The sequence below is a fragment of the Macaca nemestrina genome, chromosome 7 (genome assembly GCF_043159975.1).
Source record: "Macaca nemestrina isolate mMacNem1 chromosome 7, mMacNem.hap1, whole genome shotgun sequence".
Taxonomy (NCBI): domain Eukaryota; kingdom Metazoa; phylum Chordata; class Mammalia; order Primates; family Cercopithecidae; genus Macaca; species Macaca nemestrina.
This window is the reverse complement of record NC_092131.1, coordinates 24,332,027-24,347,339: the sequence shown is the minus strand read 5'-3', so window position 1 is coordinate 24,347,339 and position 15,313 is coordinate 24,332,027. Positions and strand designations below refer to the sequence as shown.

Here is a 15,313-nt window from a genome sequence, read left to right as displayed (position 1 = left end):
GTAATTAGTTACTGAGAGAATATAATGAACAGAGAAAGAAGAATGCACAGAGACAGAGAAGGGAAGTGAACAGAGATATTAGAAAAAACAATGTGAGTAATTTCCAAAAAGATGACTTTATTAATATTATCAAATGTAGTAAAAGTGAAGTGTGATTAAGTGTGAAAAACTATTAGAATATATAAACATGCAATTCCTAGTTGTATGTTTATACAGAATCGAGAATTTACTACAAAATATACTAGTGTGAGGTGTTTTACAGAATACTCTTTTCCTAGACTCTTAAAAACAAATCCTTCTGTGTTTTTCCATTTCCCATACAAAGTATAAAAACTTAGAATGGGTGTTCTGAAGTTATTCTGTTCCATGTTCCTCTTCTTAGCTCAAAGTGATTAACAGATATTACTGTAACTAATGAGAACACATTGTGCAGGTGGGAGAATATTAGATAGAAATAGAACATGAATTAATGACATCTGAAAACACTGATGGATGTTCATCAGTTGCTAGGGAAACTTTAGTTTCAGTACTCATGCCAATGAAACAGGAATGCTGTCTATGCACAAGGCAGCTAGGATCTATCTCAGAAATGGAAATGTTGTGCCTGGGAAATGATGATCAACAGGATAAGGCTGTGAATATCAGGATCTTCCAAACAACATAACCCAATAGCTACCCAATATGATGCTGATTGTGTTACCAGAACAGGGTCCTGATCCAGATCCTGAGAGAGGTTTCTTGGATCTCAACCAAGAAGGAATTCAAGGTGAGTCCATAGAGTAAAGTGAAAGCAAGTTTATTAGGAAAGTAAAGGAATAAAAGAATGGCTACTCCATAGGCAGATCAGCCCCACAGGCTGCTGGATGCCCATTTTTATGGTTATTTCTTGATTATACGCTAAAGAAGGGGTGGATTATTTCATGCCTCCCCTTTTTAGACCACAGACGGTAACTTCCTGACATTGCCATGGCATTTGTAAACTGTCATGGCACTGGTGGGAGGGAGGGTAGCAGAGAGGATGACCCGAGGCGCTCTCATCGCCATCTTGGTTATTAGTGGGTTTTGGACAGCTTCTTTACTGCAAGCTGTTTTATCAGGAAGTCTTTATGACCTATATCTTGTGCCGACCTCCTAGCTCATCCTGTGACTTAGAATGTCTAACTGGGAATGCATGCAGCCCAGTAGGTCTCAGCTTTACTTTATCCAGCCCCTATTCAAGATGGAGTTGCTCTTGTTCAAACACCTCTGACAATTCCATCTTCTGTAACGTGCATCGTTGTGTTGAATACAGAGATCTCATTTATTTGGTCACCTCAAGACAAAATCTCTTCAGTGTTCCCAATAGTAAAATAATTCTGCATGCTACTATTTAAAACTAGCCGAGAAATTCTTCCAGATCTCCTATCCTTCCCATTGTATTGGTTGACTACCCAAAACAAACAATGTTATCCTATAAAACTCATTGAGTCAAAATTGCTTTAAAAAGAAAAGATAAATCCAATACAAACAAGTAGCAAAATATAACAAAGGGTATAAATCAACAGAATAGAAAATAAAAATAAAGGAAATCCACAAACTGGGTATCTGTAACTGGATATAAACATGCCCCTCAGTGTTGTCTTTCCTTGAGTCTCTTGTTTCACCTGTGTTTTCTGTGTCTGTGACTTTTTTTTGCTATTCCTACATTCCCTTTTTCACCAAAGTCTTAAAGTAGTTCATCCTTTTGCTCACCATCAACATATGATCAGTTACCAAATCCTGTAGCTACTACCTCCTTAATAACTCTTTACCAGTGACCACTCAACTTCCATTGACAGCATTTTAGTGGAATCCAGCTCCTTCTACTCCTAGATTATTGCAATAACTTTTGCTATCTATTCTCCTTGCTCCAAGAAGTTCTAAAATGAATCCATAATTCACATTGCTTTCAGAATAATCTTTTCAAAATGAAAAATCTGATCTTACTTCTTTCCTGCTTAGACACCTGCAGTGATTCTCTAGGATATTAAATGTATATTTCAAACTCTTTAGCTGAATACATGGTGCCATTTCTAATGTGGAATATGCATGCTTTCTCACCTCATATCCTTCTAGTATTTGTTTAAAGTCTTCCCTCTGGAACCTTGAGTCACTGATTTTAGATTAAACCTATACATTTCTCTCTAAGAATCATTTTAGTTGCAACCTACGAAACTGATATGCTGTGTTTCATCATTTAGTTAATAGCAGTTCCTAATCCTTGTATAATTTCTTCTTTATGCCATAGATTATAACTATTCTGCATAATTTTCAAATATTTGTGTTTTTCTAAATATTTTATTATTTGTGATCCCGTTCCATTTATAATAGAGAACTTGTTCTCTGTGATTCCAACTTTTTGAAATATCTTGAAAATATTTTTATGGACCAGCATATAATTTATCTTGATAAATCTACCATATGTACTTGCAAAAAATGTGTACTTTGTAATTGTTGTGAGTATTGCTTTTGGAATATCAGTAAGGTCAAGGTCGTGGGATAATGTTGTTCAGATTATCTATGTCTTTACTTTTTTAAAAAATAAAAGTCTAGTTCTATCAATTGCTGAAAGATGTATTAACATTGTTAAGTATGTTTTTGAAATTGGCTTTTTTTATTTTTGTAAATTTTTTCTTCATGATTTTAAAGTTCTGTTATCAGGTAAATATAGATTTATGATTGGTTTTTGTTCTTGGCAAACTGACTGTTTTATCAGTAATAAATGTCTATCTGTGTCTGCTAATTTTTGCTCTAAGTCTTTTTATATATTAACATAGCTAGCCACTTCAGGTTTCTAATTCATACTGTCTGCATGATACATATTGTATCCATTCATTTTCAACCTGTCTTTATGTATAAAATAGCTCTCATGCATAGAGTTTAGTGTTGATTTTTAAAATCAGTTCTACATTCTTGATTTTTTAATTGAAATGAATTTATTAACATTTAACTTAATTATCAATGTAATGAGAATTAGGTCTAACTTACTATCATTTGTTTTCTTTTTGTTCCACTTCCATTTTTTTGTCCTTTTCCTTCAAAACAACCAATATTCTCCTATAAAACTCATCCAACATTGAAAATTTGAGTCAGAACTGCTTTGAAAAATAACTAAATCAAGGCCAAACAAGAAGCAAACAAATAATAAAGAGTATAAATCAACAGAATAGAAAACAAAAATAAAGAAAATCCACAAACTAGTTATCTGTAACTGGATATAAACATGCCCTCAAAGTTGTCTTTTCCTTGAGCCTCTTGTTTCACCTGTGTTTTCTATATCAGTTTTTGTCCTTCCGTCTCTCATTTCCTGACTTCTTTTCTGTTATTTGGATTTTATTCATATTTCATTTTAGTTTATGCATTAGACTGCTAATTTTTACATTTTTAAGTGATACTTAAGGAATAACACCACTTAAGCTTTCAGTCTGCTTAGAGTTAATATTTTATCAGTTCATGCAAAGTGCAGAAATCTTGTAACTGCTTATGACCTTTGATCTTTATGCTACTGGGTCATTTTGTATTATATATACATGTAATTATACATTTATATTTTATTGAGTAGCCATAAACATTTTTAAACTGAGGAAGAAAAATAGTATCTTATATTTATCTAATATTTATTATTTCTGACATTCTCCATTTCTTCCTGAGGATACAAATTTCCACATCCTATCAGATCCCCTCACTCTGAAGAATGTCTTTTAACATTTCTTGTATTGAAGATCTCTAGATGATACATTCACTTATTTTTCTTTTAACTGAAAATGTCACCCCATCCGTTTTGAAAGATATTTATGCAGATATGGACTTCTGACTTAGCAGTGTTTGACTTTTAGAACTTTAAAGATATGTATTGCTGTCTTCTCATTTCTATTGTTTCTAATTAGTCTTTGGCCATTCAAATAATGTTTTCCCTCTATTTAAGTTATTGTTTTTCTCAGGCTGCTAGCAAGATTTTTCTCTGGGTCTCAGCAACTGGTTATGGAATACTTAGTTATGTTTTTCCTCATATATATCCTTCTTGAATTTTACAGGCTCTTGACTGTAAATTTACATTTCTCACCAGATTTCAGAAAATTTCAGGCCATAATATATGTTTATATTATTCAGGCAAAAAATACATATTTTGATCAATCATCTATCAACTCTGGGATTCTAATCACACACGTAAGACTTTCTTTTAATGTTCTGTTATCTTACCGGTCCCTGAAGCTCTCTTCACTATTTCTTTCAGTTCTTCTTTCTTTTTCAGATGAGATATGTTCTATTAATCTATCTTTTTAGTTAGTGACTCTTTTCCTGTGAGGAACTATTATTCCTGTGAGGTGATATCTACAATCTCTAGAATAAAAAATTTGTGATGTATTTTTGGCCTTTTAGAGCTTCATGCTTTGCTGTTTTTTTTCTGCTAAGACCGTCCTGTGCACTTTTAATGTCAGATGGTGCATTTTTCAGTTTTAAAATTTCCATTTGAATCTTTTCATTGCTTCTATCTTTCTTTTAAGGTATTCTATCTTTTTATTCATTTTACGTTTATTTCTTCCTTTCAAATCAAGTTTAGTTATAATATCTGCTTTAAAGTCCTAGTCTAAAAGTTCTGTCTTCTGAGTTATCCATTGTTTGTTGATTATTTCTTCTTTGAGAATAGATCACATTTTCCAAGTTGCTTGTATGTTTAATAGTTTTGAATTATATTCTAGAATTTTAAATATCATACTATGAAGACCCTGGATTCCATATTATTCCTTGAGAATGTTGGTATTTTTCTTGTGGTACACAATCAATAATGTTTGATTCCATTTGAAAACCCCAGCTTTGGGTACAAAGGATTTGCATTTAGTAATTTGGAATTTATTACAATTGCTAGCAGTTTGTTCCACCTTTGTGCATTTCTGCTTTCAACCAGAGGTTTGAGAAGAGTTTACACATAGAATCTGGGGATGTCTTTCTCTGGTCCTGTATCCTTCAGGATTAACCCTTCGTATTCTATGACTGTAGTTGCCTTGAATTATGACTTCTGGTATGTTAGGCCAGAAAGGCTATGTATTTTCTTTCTGAATTTCAGCCAGCAGTTAGGGAGCTGACTATATCTTGCCCTCTCTCTTAAAAAGCCACAAGAATAGTAATTCATTCTACCTACTCTCTTTTTCTGGAGTTAGACTCTCCATCAGAAGCTGTTCCTCATTTTGCACATACTTCAGAGACCCTCGGTAGATTGTTTCCATTTTCGTGTAAGTACATGTTTACATTTTGTTTGTTTTGTTTTTTGGTTTAGCATTTATAGGAATCTAATTATATCAGAAGCACGACACAGATATTCGGTTTGTATTTTGTCATACACCTTAGCAACAAGGGAAAGAAGCCTAGAGTTAGATATAAAATTCATTCCAATCACCAGTGGCTATTAAGTTAGATGTGAGAATTTTCAGATGCTCCCTGGGGTCAAATAAGATTCTACTTTCAATTTTGAACTTAACTTCTGATTTTGAAGCTTGTAATCAAAATATGACTGTTAAAATATGTTTAAAAAGTGATTTTTTTTCTGGAAATTATTACACAATTTTATAATCTTCTTTTACATACTTAGATATGTTTATGTAAAAAAAAACCCTTTTGTTTGACAGTTATTTGCAATCTCATAGGTCTCCCACCAAGGTACTGATTTTTATTTACCTTGTATAAAGAGCAACTTTTAGGCCGGGCGCGGTGGCTCAAGCCTGTAATCCCAGCACTTTGGGAGGCCGAGGCGGGCGGATCACAAGGTCAGGAGATCGAGACCACAGTGAAACCCCGTCTCTACTAAAAATACAAAAAATTAGCCGGGCGCGGTGGCGGGCGCCTGTAGTCCCAGCTACTCAGGAGGCTGAGGCAGGAGAATGGCGTGAACCCAGGAGGCGGAGCTTGTAGTGAGCCGAGATCGCGCCACTGCACTCCAGCCTGGGCGACAGCGTGAGACTCCGTCTCAAAAAAAATAAATAAATAAATAAATAAAAATAAAGAGCAACTTTTTATTATATTTACCATTTATATTAATGAAATAAGACCTACCTTGTGACAGAATCATTCCATGAAACATAGTCTCAGTTTAATAACCTGGTAGCTAACCAATGGATGGGGGAGAGAATGATTAACATGGAAATAGGAAACCCTGATAGCATCTTCTTTAGACTCTAAGCTTATTAAGTGGTGAAATTGTAGCTTCACTACTTTTATCTCTAGCATTTGATTCCATGAAATGTGTGCACTGCATTGGGTAAATTTTGGGAAAGCAAAATCACATGAAGAACAATTTCTGTTTATTAAATAATAATTTTTTGATTCAGTCTGAAACACTGTATTTTATACCAGTGTTTGAAATTTAATAATAACTATAGTCAGTTAAATGAATTTGTTTGACTCTAAGTGACATTTTCTACAAAATGCCAATAATGTTAACTCACTAAGTATACAAGTAATATAAGATAATGTAGGTGAAATTGTTTTTGAAGTATCAAATTGCTAACAAATGGTAGTCATGATATCTGTGTGTGACACAGTATGCTAGGTGGTCTAGTTAACACAAAATAGTCAAGATAATGTTCATTGCAACACAGAAGTTGCACACAAGACTTGGCTGAAAATTCAAGCCTATAAATATTTATTGAACTTCTACCTGTGCATGTGAGATTCATGTGTCCAAATGAATTGTCTGTGGTTGAAGAGCCAAGTAACATTCCTGTGAGGTGATATCTACAATCTCTAGAATATAAAATTTGTGATGCATTTTTGGCCTTTCAGAGCTTCATGCTTTGCTGTTCCCTTCCTTTCTCGGCTCTCAAATACTCAAGGAATCTGAATATACAAAATATTTTATGTATGTTTATATGGTTACTCTAATGTGTTTATATATTTACCCATTTATTATTTATATATTAAAGATTATTTTTAAGATGTTAAAAAAAGCAATCCATTTCATGGGAGAACATAACAGTCCTCTCTCAGGCTCTTGTCGTGTCGTACTCTTACAGAATAAAGTAAAATATGGCTAGTGCCTTGCAATTGTCCTAAGGAAGTCCAGGGTACAAACCTCTTACTATGATTCTCAAGCAAGGTCTCCATGCTTGAGTTCTCCATTAACTTTCCTTCTCCATTTTGTATTTCCATATGTGGGCAAAACTAAACTCTGTCTGAGAATCCTTTAAAAAGTGACTTGAGATTCCTGTTTTAAAGCAATAAATTTTATTTTTCTGATTCTAAGTTATAAGCAGACAACTTAGAAATTAGAGTTTAGAATTTAGTTCCAAAAAGATCTTCTCCGTGAGTCTTACTCCTTTTCTTTCCTATTTAAAGACCTAGCTAAGTAACTTTCTTTAAACAAATCAAACACTATATAATCCTAACTACATGTTTAAATACAGCAGTGGACTTGGTGAACATGCTGTTTTTAAGTGGATTCTGTTCTAAGGATTTCAATGTAACTAATGCATTACTACCAGAACATTTGCTTACCTCCTTTTCCTAACTACAGCTTGAGGGAGAAAATATGTTTGTTTCTTTTTTTCTTTTTTTTTGCTAGCTCCCCATATACTAACAACACACCATACCCAGACACAGGCTTCTGTCTGAAGTGCACTGGCTTCTTAGGCCTTTTCAGCCTATCCTCTGGAAATGGTTTGAATCCCTGTGTCTTGAAGATTAATTCCAATTTTCACGTTGATGAAAAGGTCTTCCAATTTCACTGTGACATTTATATCGTTGAATAGACATCTCACTGCTAAAGTAAATTTATACATAATATATCTCAGCTTTAAGGTTCTTGGATTTTAATTAGAGGATGAAACATAAATCAGAATTCAGGCTACAGTGGTTAAACACAGCTGTCCTTTTATTTTGTTTCTTATTAGACTAACAATGCCAATCACAGCTTTCAAACATAAATACTCTACACCATATTCCTGTTCATTCTTGAGAAATGCTTTGTACAATGTTCTCTTTTGTATCAGCTAAAGGAGACATTTTTAGCATTTAGGCATTCTAGAGCAAAATGTATATTAAAGTGTCCCACTAAAAATAAGTTCAAAATGTCTTACCTGTCTGGTTTCCTCTTTTTCTCCTTCCATTTTTAATATATAGAATGATGAGTAAAGCAAAAAACCCACGAATTGTGGTATGTATGTTTTTACTGACTGCATTTTAGGGACGTTAAAAATCTGTTTGGCTTTTGTAACACATTTAACTGCTCATATATACATATGTGTGTGTGTACATATGTAAATATATGTATATACGAAGACATGTTTAAATGTAGCAGTTTCTAAGCGTAGTGATGTATTATAATGGTGTGTTTTTGGAAAACAAAAAAAGAGTATATTTTTGGAAAATATGCCAAGGTTTAATGGTATATTTTTGGAAAACCAGGGAAAATACGAAGCACCTGCTACTATACCAGCCTGCTTACATGTTCAGATCTATTCTTAGGCAGCTGGAGAACCACCAAATGCAGTAGTGTACAAAGAACCACAATGCATTTAGAATTAACCACATAACAAATAGGACATCCACCCATCCAGTTTAAAAAAAAAACAAAAATTGGTCTGCTGCGGCAAAAAAGAAAATGTTCTGTGACAATACAAAATTCCAAGGCATAATTAGTGTCAACATGCCCATGATTTCATGCCAGCCGAGTAAAAATGTCAAACGTATCTTCCTTCAAATAATGCATTCTATTTTGTTTATTGAAATTGATTCTGAAATGCATAGCTGACAAAGTCTCACTGTATTGTTAATATAGATTACCTTTGGGAGAGGAGTGAAGGAACAGAGAAGGGCAAAGGGTAATTTTCACCCATTTCTGTGTGTTTTAGAATTTTTAAATTTATTGAGAACTTAGACACATGTGACTATTGTAAAAAGAAAGTATATATTTGAATGAACATATTAGAAAAGAGAATTCTAGTTAATTATTTAAATCACTTTTTTAAAAATACTCTTCCCATGTACAAGGGAATGTGACTGCCATCAGTGATACATTATTTATATATATATAAAAAAAAACACCCAGGAAAGCCTGAATAGAGATATTCATAAGTGTTTAGGGAGCACAGAGGAGAAAGATACATTGTGGGCTGAAATGCCAGGAGGAGGCAGTGACAACTGCTATGCTGCTGAGCACCATGGAAAAAAATAACATAGCTGGGTTGAATGCAAAGGAACACAATCCAGACAAAGAGAAAAGTATTTGTAAAGCATGGATTGGAAAACATTATGGGGACTTTTCAAGAGCATATTGGCAGGGCACCGTGGCTCACACCTATAATCCCAGCACTTTTGGAGGCTGAAGCTGGCAGATCACTTGAAGTCAGGAGTTTGAGACCAGCCTGGCCAACATGGTGAAACTCTGATTCTACTAAAAAATATAAAAATTAGCCCAGTGAGGTGGTGGGTGCCTGTAGTCCCATCTACTCAGGAGGCTGAAGCGGGAGAATCGCTTGAAACTGGGAGGCAGAGGCTGCAGTGAGCCAAGATCACATCACTGCACCCCAGCCTTGGCAACAGAGCAAGACTCCATTGAAGAAAAAAAAAAAAAAAAAAAAAAAAAAAAAAGAGCATATTGCCCATCCAAGAGGAAACTATGAAAGTATATTTTCAGGAAACTGACATGGAATGAAACTACACACACAGACCAGAGTCTTTGCACATTAACTAGGGATCCAATATTTAATCCTGGGCCAGGAAGTGAGGGATTAGAAAAAACAATAAGCAGAAGAATAAAAAATCAGATGTACATTTCATGGTACCTGAGGATCACAGCCTACTGACCTCCCAGTATTTATCTGTACTTCATCTGATGCCCAAATCATTGATATTTTGACTAACTGTGATGCAGCTACCTAGCAGAGATTACCAGTGTCTGTTTCTCATCTGCAAAGGATTACTCTTTAGTCCTTTAAATATACAAGCAATTTAAGCTCAACATCTCATCCTGAGTGTCTAGTTCCTGTGTCTACTTATAAATCTAGCAGGGAAGAGATTGTTCAACCAAAGGGAACTTTTTAAAATTTTTTTGAGGTGGAGTCTTGCTCTGTTGCCCAGGCTGGAGTGCAATGGCGTGATCTCTGCTCACTGAAACCTCCCCCTCCTGGATTCAAGTGATTCTTCTGCCTCAGCATCTGGAGTAGCTGGGACTACAGGAGTGCACCACCACGCTTGGCTAATTTTTGTATTTTTAGTAGAGATGGGGTTTCACCATGTTGACCAGGTTGGTTTTGATCTTCTGACCTCATGATCAGTCCATCTTGGCCTCCCAAAGTGCAGGGATTACAGGCATGAGCCACCATCCCCAGCCAAAGGGAACTATTTAAAAAGGTATGAGCAGGCTTAATAAAAATAGCAGTGAAGCATCCTAGGTCTGAGAACAGTGGACAGCAGTTACAACTCTTGGGTCTAAAAAAAGAAGGGAAAGGATGATAATAACCCAGAACAAGTACCTATAGGAAAATGTCCCCTTAGAAGCTTTGGTCTTTAATAGAGACACAGTGAACTTGCTGTGATTTTACAGGGAGCAAGGCAGGGTAGTAAGTACTAGATTTCTGTCTCATCCTCTGATTCCTGTGGATGCCAATCCTTGGCTGGCCTCAAGTCAGAGGCAGAACACTCTTTAACGAGCTGACCAGCCACTTGGGACATCAGCGTGAAAACGGTGGAGCTAATTTGGAAGGAAGAATGAAGAATATGAATCACAGTACACCTTTTTTAATCACAAGGAAGTTTTCATAAAATGATGGTTCTATAGTAAGCTAATAATTTAAGAATATTCAAGTAGTCAAGTACAATTATATTAAATGCAGTTAAGAAAGATGTCCATACAGCTGAGTGACTCAGATATTTATATGCTAATGTGCAATGTACTCCTTCAAGGGGGAATAGAATACGCAGCGTTCTTAAATGTGTCTGAATGTTAAGCTCCTCTTCAGAGTTTAGGTTGGAGGGTTAATTGGGAGCTGTGAGGCTATCCTATGATGTATTAAACATTTAACCAATTCAAGAAAAAGAAGTCATTCAAAGAAATTTTTACCTTATTTCTTCTGACTGACCCAGTGTGTTAACTGACTTTAAGGATTCATCTCCCATGTCTCTTACGTTTAAGAAAGTCAACATTTTCTGTTAGTTTGCCTCTTTCATCACAGAGATATTTTCATGAACAGAGTTCTTTGGTTTGCGGGCAATATTAAAATTTTATCCCAAACTATGTATGTGTACATCATTTCTCAATGATCTGAAATAATACTTATAAAAACTCCAAAATTATAGAGATGTCTTTTTCAATAACTAAATCCTTTTGGCTTAGGACTGGCTTAGACAATCTTTTTCTTGATTTCTCTACTGTTAATATTGTACCTTTTAATAGAAAACTCACTTTGACATTTTAACTGCAAATGAGCTACCTAAGAACCAATATCATGGTTTCATTTTCTGGTCATGGATGTGGAATGCTGTAGGTACCTCCAAATGATTAGTTCTCCAAAATCTCAAGTGTATGTTGTCTTGCCTATTATTTTTTCCAATGTTTACCTTGAAACCATTCCACGTATTTTTAATGTTCTTAAGGGAGGAATATGTATAATCACTGTACTTTTCATTGCAGTTTGTACCTTTGAATAGCAGAAGAGAAACTGGAATGAAAACTAGGAGGATATCATTAGTTACAGTTTCAGATAAGTGGCAAATCAATACATCATATTATGACAAGATATTTTGGAAATTTGAATAAAATATCTATTTCAACACTATACATTTTTAAAAAATGAGTGGATCTATTTAATCTGTGATGGGCACACTTACTTTTTGCAGATGAAGCTTCATTTGGGATCTTGAGATCACTTCCAAATATGTAGAGAAATTAGAGTATGCTGTTTCTTATTCTCCTACATTTTTTGCCTTTCTCTCATTCACTGCATGATATGATTAACTTAATTAGAAGCAACAAACAGTCATAGAATTTTGCTGCAAATTCTTTTTTCTGACAATAGTGATTTTTCTGTTCCTTTCCTAATATGGTAATTTATTTAAATAGAAAATATGGGTTACAGGCCATAGATTATTTATTTTGAATTTTTCAGCACATAATATAGTTTTTGGCAAACAGAGAATTCGCTGGATGAAAAAAAAAGTGTGTTAGGGATTATAACATTGTCCCTCTGTCATGTGTTAATAAAAAAGAAAATGCTACTAAGTAGGAAAAAATAGTCCAGTATCACTCATTGAATGTAACATTTCAGTGTTCAATATTTTACCCCCAAAATTATAAACTTTAGCAGCAAATGGAAGGAGAATGTTTAATTGTTTAAGAGGTAGTATATTATTAAGAAAGATGGCATCTGTAACTAAAACAGATTACTTAATAAAACTATCAATGATAATGAATGAAAAGACTCTCCAAAACTAAACTATTGAGTTACAAATCCTTATTTGAATATTTGGAGCTCAAGTCAATGATGAGAGGTATCATGATATTGGCATGTCATATGCTGAGTGATTTTAACATGACTCATAGGAGAGTGTAGCACCCCAGATGATGAAATGATTTTTTCCTAAACATTCCTTTTGATATAAATTCATTTGAGGGATATTTTAATAATTAATGAATAAAACAAAACATTTCATAGTCATATTTTCTGTTAGTTTTTGCTTGTTAAGAACATTTTCCATCAAAAATCTGTGCTTGAAGATAATTACAGTAAAGTTTTAAAAATTTATATGTAAGCATGTGTGTGCATGCATGTGTAGTAAAAATGTAAATTGCTTCTACCCAGTGTAAATCAATCATTCATTTATGCTAAGATTGCTGGCATGCTTTTTGTGTGAAAATGAATAAGCCATTCTTGATTTGGTGTTATAATGTATTCATCTCTTGTGGGTAATAGTCTACTCTCTTTATAAAAGAGTGTTTCATAGTACATCAAAAATTGCAACAGAAGCTCTTTCTCCTGCCATTTCTATTCTAGAAAGAAAAACATAGGCCGGGCGTGGTGGCTCACTCCTGTAATCCCAGCACTTTGGGAGGCCGAGGCGGGCAGATCACAAGGTCAGGAGTTTGACACCAGCCTGGCCAATATGATGAAACCCTGTCTCTACTAAAAATAAAAAAATTAGCCTAGAGTTGTGGCGGATGCCACTGCACTCCAGCCTGGGAGACAGAGCATGACTCCGTCTAAAAAAAAAAAAAAAAAAAAGAAAAAAAGAAAGAAAGAAAGACATACAACTAAAGCGATCTGTAGGCATTCAATATCCATGTGAGGCCAGAGTCAAGAGCATCACCTTGATTCATATTTAAATCATATTATGTCATGGGAAATACAAATGGAATAAGAATAGTTGTTTGGTAGATTCTTCAATTTAGACTGATGATACTAATGTACAGGCACACACATGACTTTCATATCTAATGAATTAATTCTTAAAAAAAGAAGTGATTGATCAAAATGTTTCCACAACATGTTGCAACGTCTTTTCTAAGAGTAGACATGGTTGTAAATAATGGTGATCTTTGGAATGAGACAAATATTTGTTATAATATAGATTTTTATCGTATTTATACATTAGCTTAATTATAACATAAACAATCATCTATAAATGCTTGCTTCTGTATTAATCAGGGCTCTCCAGAGAGACAGAACCAATAGATTATTATATATATAATATATGATCTCCAGCTTGCAGAAGGTCTGTCATGGAACAGACCACTATATGTATATAATCTATATATGTATATGTAGATAGATACACACATACATATATAAGTGTATAGATACATATATATCTATGTGTATGTATGCATATGTGTGTATATATACACAAATATATGTGTTTGTGTATATGCACAAACATATGTGTGTGTGTATATCTATACATATAGATATATAGATTATATACATACAGTGGTCTGTTCCATGACAAACATCCTGCAAGTTGGAGACCCTGGGATGCCTGCAGCATGGCTCAGAATCAGAGAAGCCAATGGGGTAATTCTTAGTACAAGTTCAAAGGCCTAAGAATACACGGGGCCACTGGCATAAGACCCAGAGTCCAAAGGCAGAGGGCCTGGAGTTCTGATGTCCCCAAGCAGGAGAAAAAGAGTGTATCAGCTCCAGAAGACACACACACACACACACACACACACACACACACACATACAAACACAGAGAGAGAGAGAGAGAGAGAGAGAGAGAGAGAGAGAGAGAGAGAGAAATGACCTTTCTTTGTGCCTTTTTCTTTCTATCCCCGCCCCCAGCCAAATGGGTGGTGCCTGCCCACACTGAGGGAGGATATTTCCTACTCAGCTCACTGACTCCCACGTCATTTCTCTGTAAACGCCCTCACAGACACACCCGGAAGTGATGCTCTACCAGTTCTCTAGGTAATCTTGAATCCAGTCAAGTTGACACCTAAAATTAACCATCACATTTGCCGTATGTCCAACAACAAATTAAAGGTCTTATGAACCTTTAAAATCCTCAAAGGAACATAAAATCCTCAAAGGAACATTTTGAGGCCTTTCACAGATCATAAAAACGAGACAGAGAAAGATTATGTATTAGATTGTTATTGAGGAAAAAAATTAAAGTTAAACCCAGGTCAGTCCAACTGCAAAATTTGTACTCCTTACTCTTGTGCACTACACACTTTTAAATTACATAAAATTTCTGAGTTTGTTTTCTCATCTGTAAAACAGGAATGCCATTTCTTCCATGCAAGGCTCATGTCAGGATTAGAAAGCATATATATAAAATCCTTTGCATAGTTTCTGGCATACAATGGTCCGTAAAATGAAACTGTAACTCCTATTACTTCTACAGATTTTGAAAAGACATTTCATTGTAAATGATTAACAAGTATGATTATTATGATTCTTTTGTGATAGCTGAATTGCCAGTGTATGCTTCTTCATATTGAACGTACCATTTCTTACAGCGTTAGTAATGGCTGTTTGCCCTGTTATCGCTCTCTACAGGTAAAAGCAAAGAGTTGAGGTTCGTTCTTCCTGCAGAAAAATAATATAATTAAGTGAGATAATTAGTGATGTAAAAATAATAGAATAACAGATTGTTAAATCTGCATAAAATATAAATAAATTATAATATGTGCATTGTAAATTTTTTTCATCACAAACTTTCTTTTCCTTGATATTGGAATGGGAATATCTAAAAAAAAGTGGTTCTGAATAGCAGAAAAAGAAAAAGTTGGCCAATAACAATAACTAACATTTACTAAGTGCTTATTCAGTGCCAGATTCTGTTCTAAGAACTTTTTATATGTA

The 15,313-nt window shown here is 34.5% G+C and overlaps 1 long non-coding RNA gene across 1 annotated transcript in view; it reads right to left on the bottom strand.

Annotated features, from left to right (window-relative positions):
* Positions 1-10,393: 10,393 nt before the first annotated feature.
* The window catches only part of LOC105467616 (uncharacterized), a 74,346-nt gene continuing 69,426 nt past the window's right edge, over positions 10,394-15,313 (bottom strand). Inside the window, exons 3-5 of the long non-coding RNA XR_979032.2 lie at positions 14,956-15,037; positions 11,839-11,948; positions 10,394-10,702 (exon numbers count right to left, since the gene is read on the bottom strand). This is a non-coding gene — a long non-coding RNA (uncharacterized lncRNA). The remainder of the gene's footprint in view (positions 10,703-11,838; positions 11,949-14,955; positions 15,038-15,313) is intronic.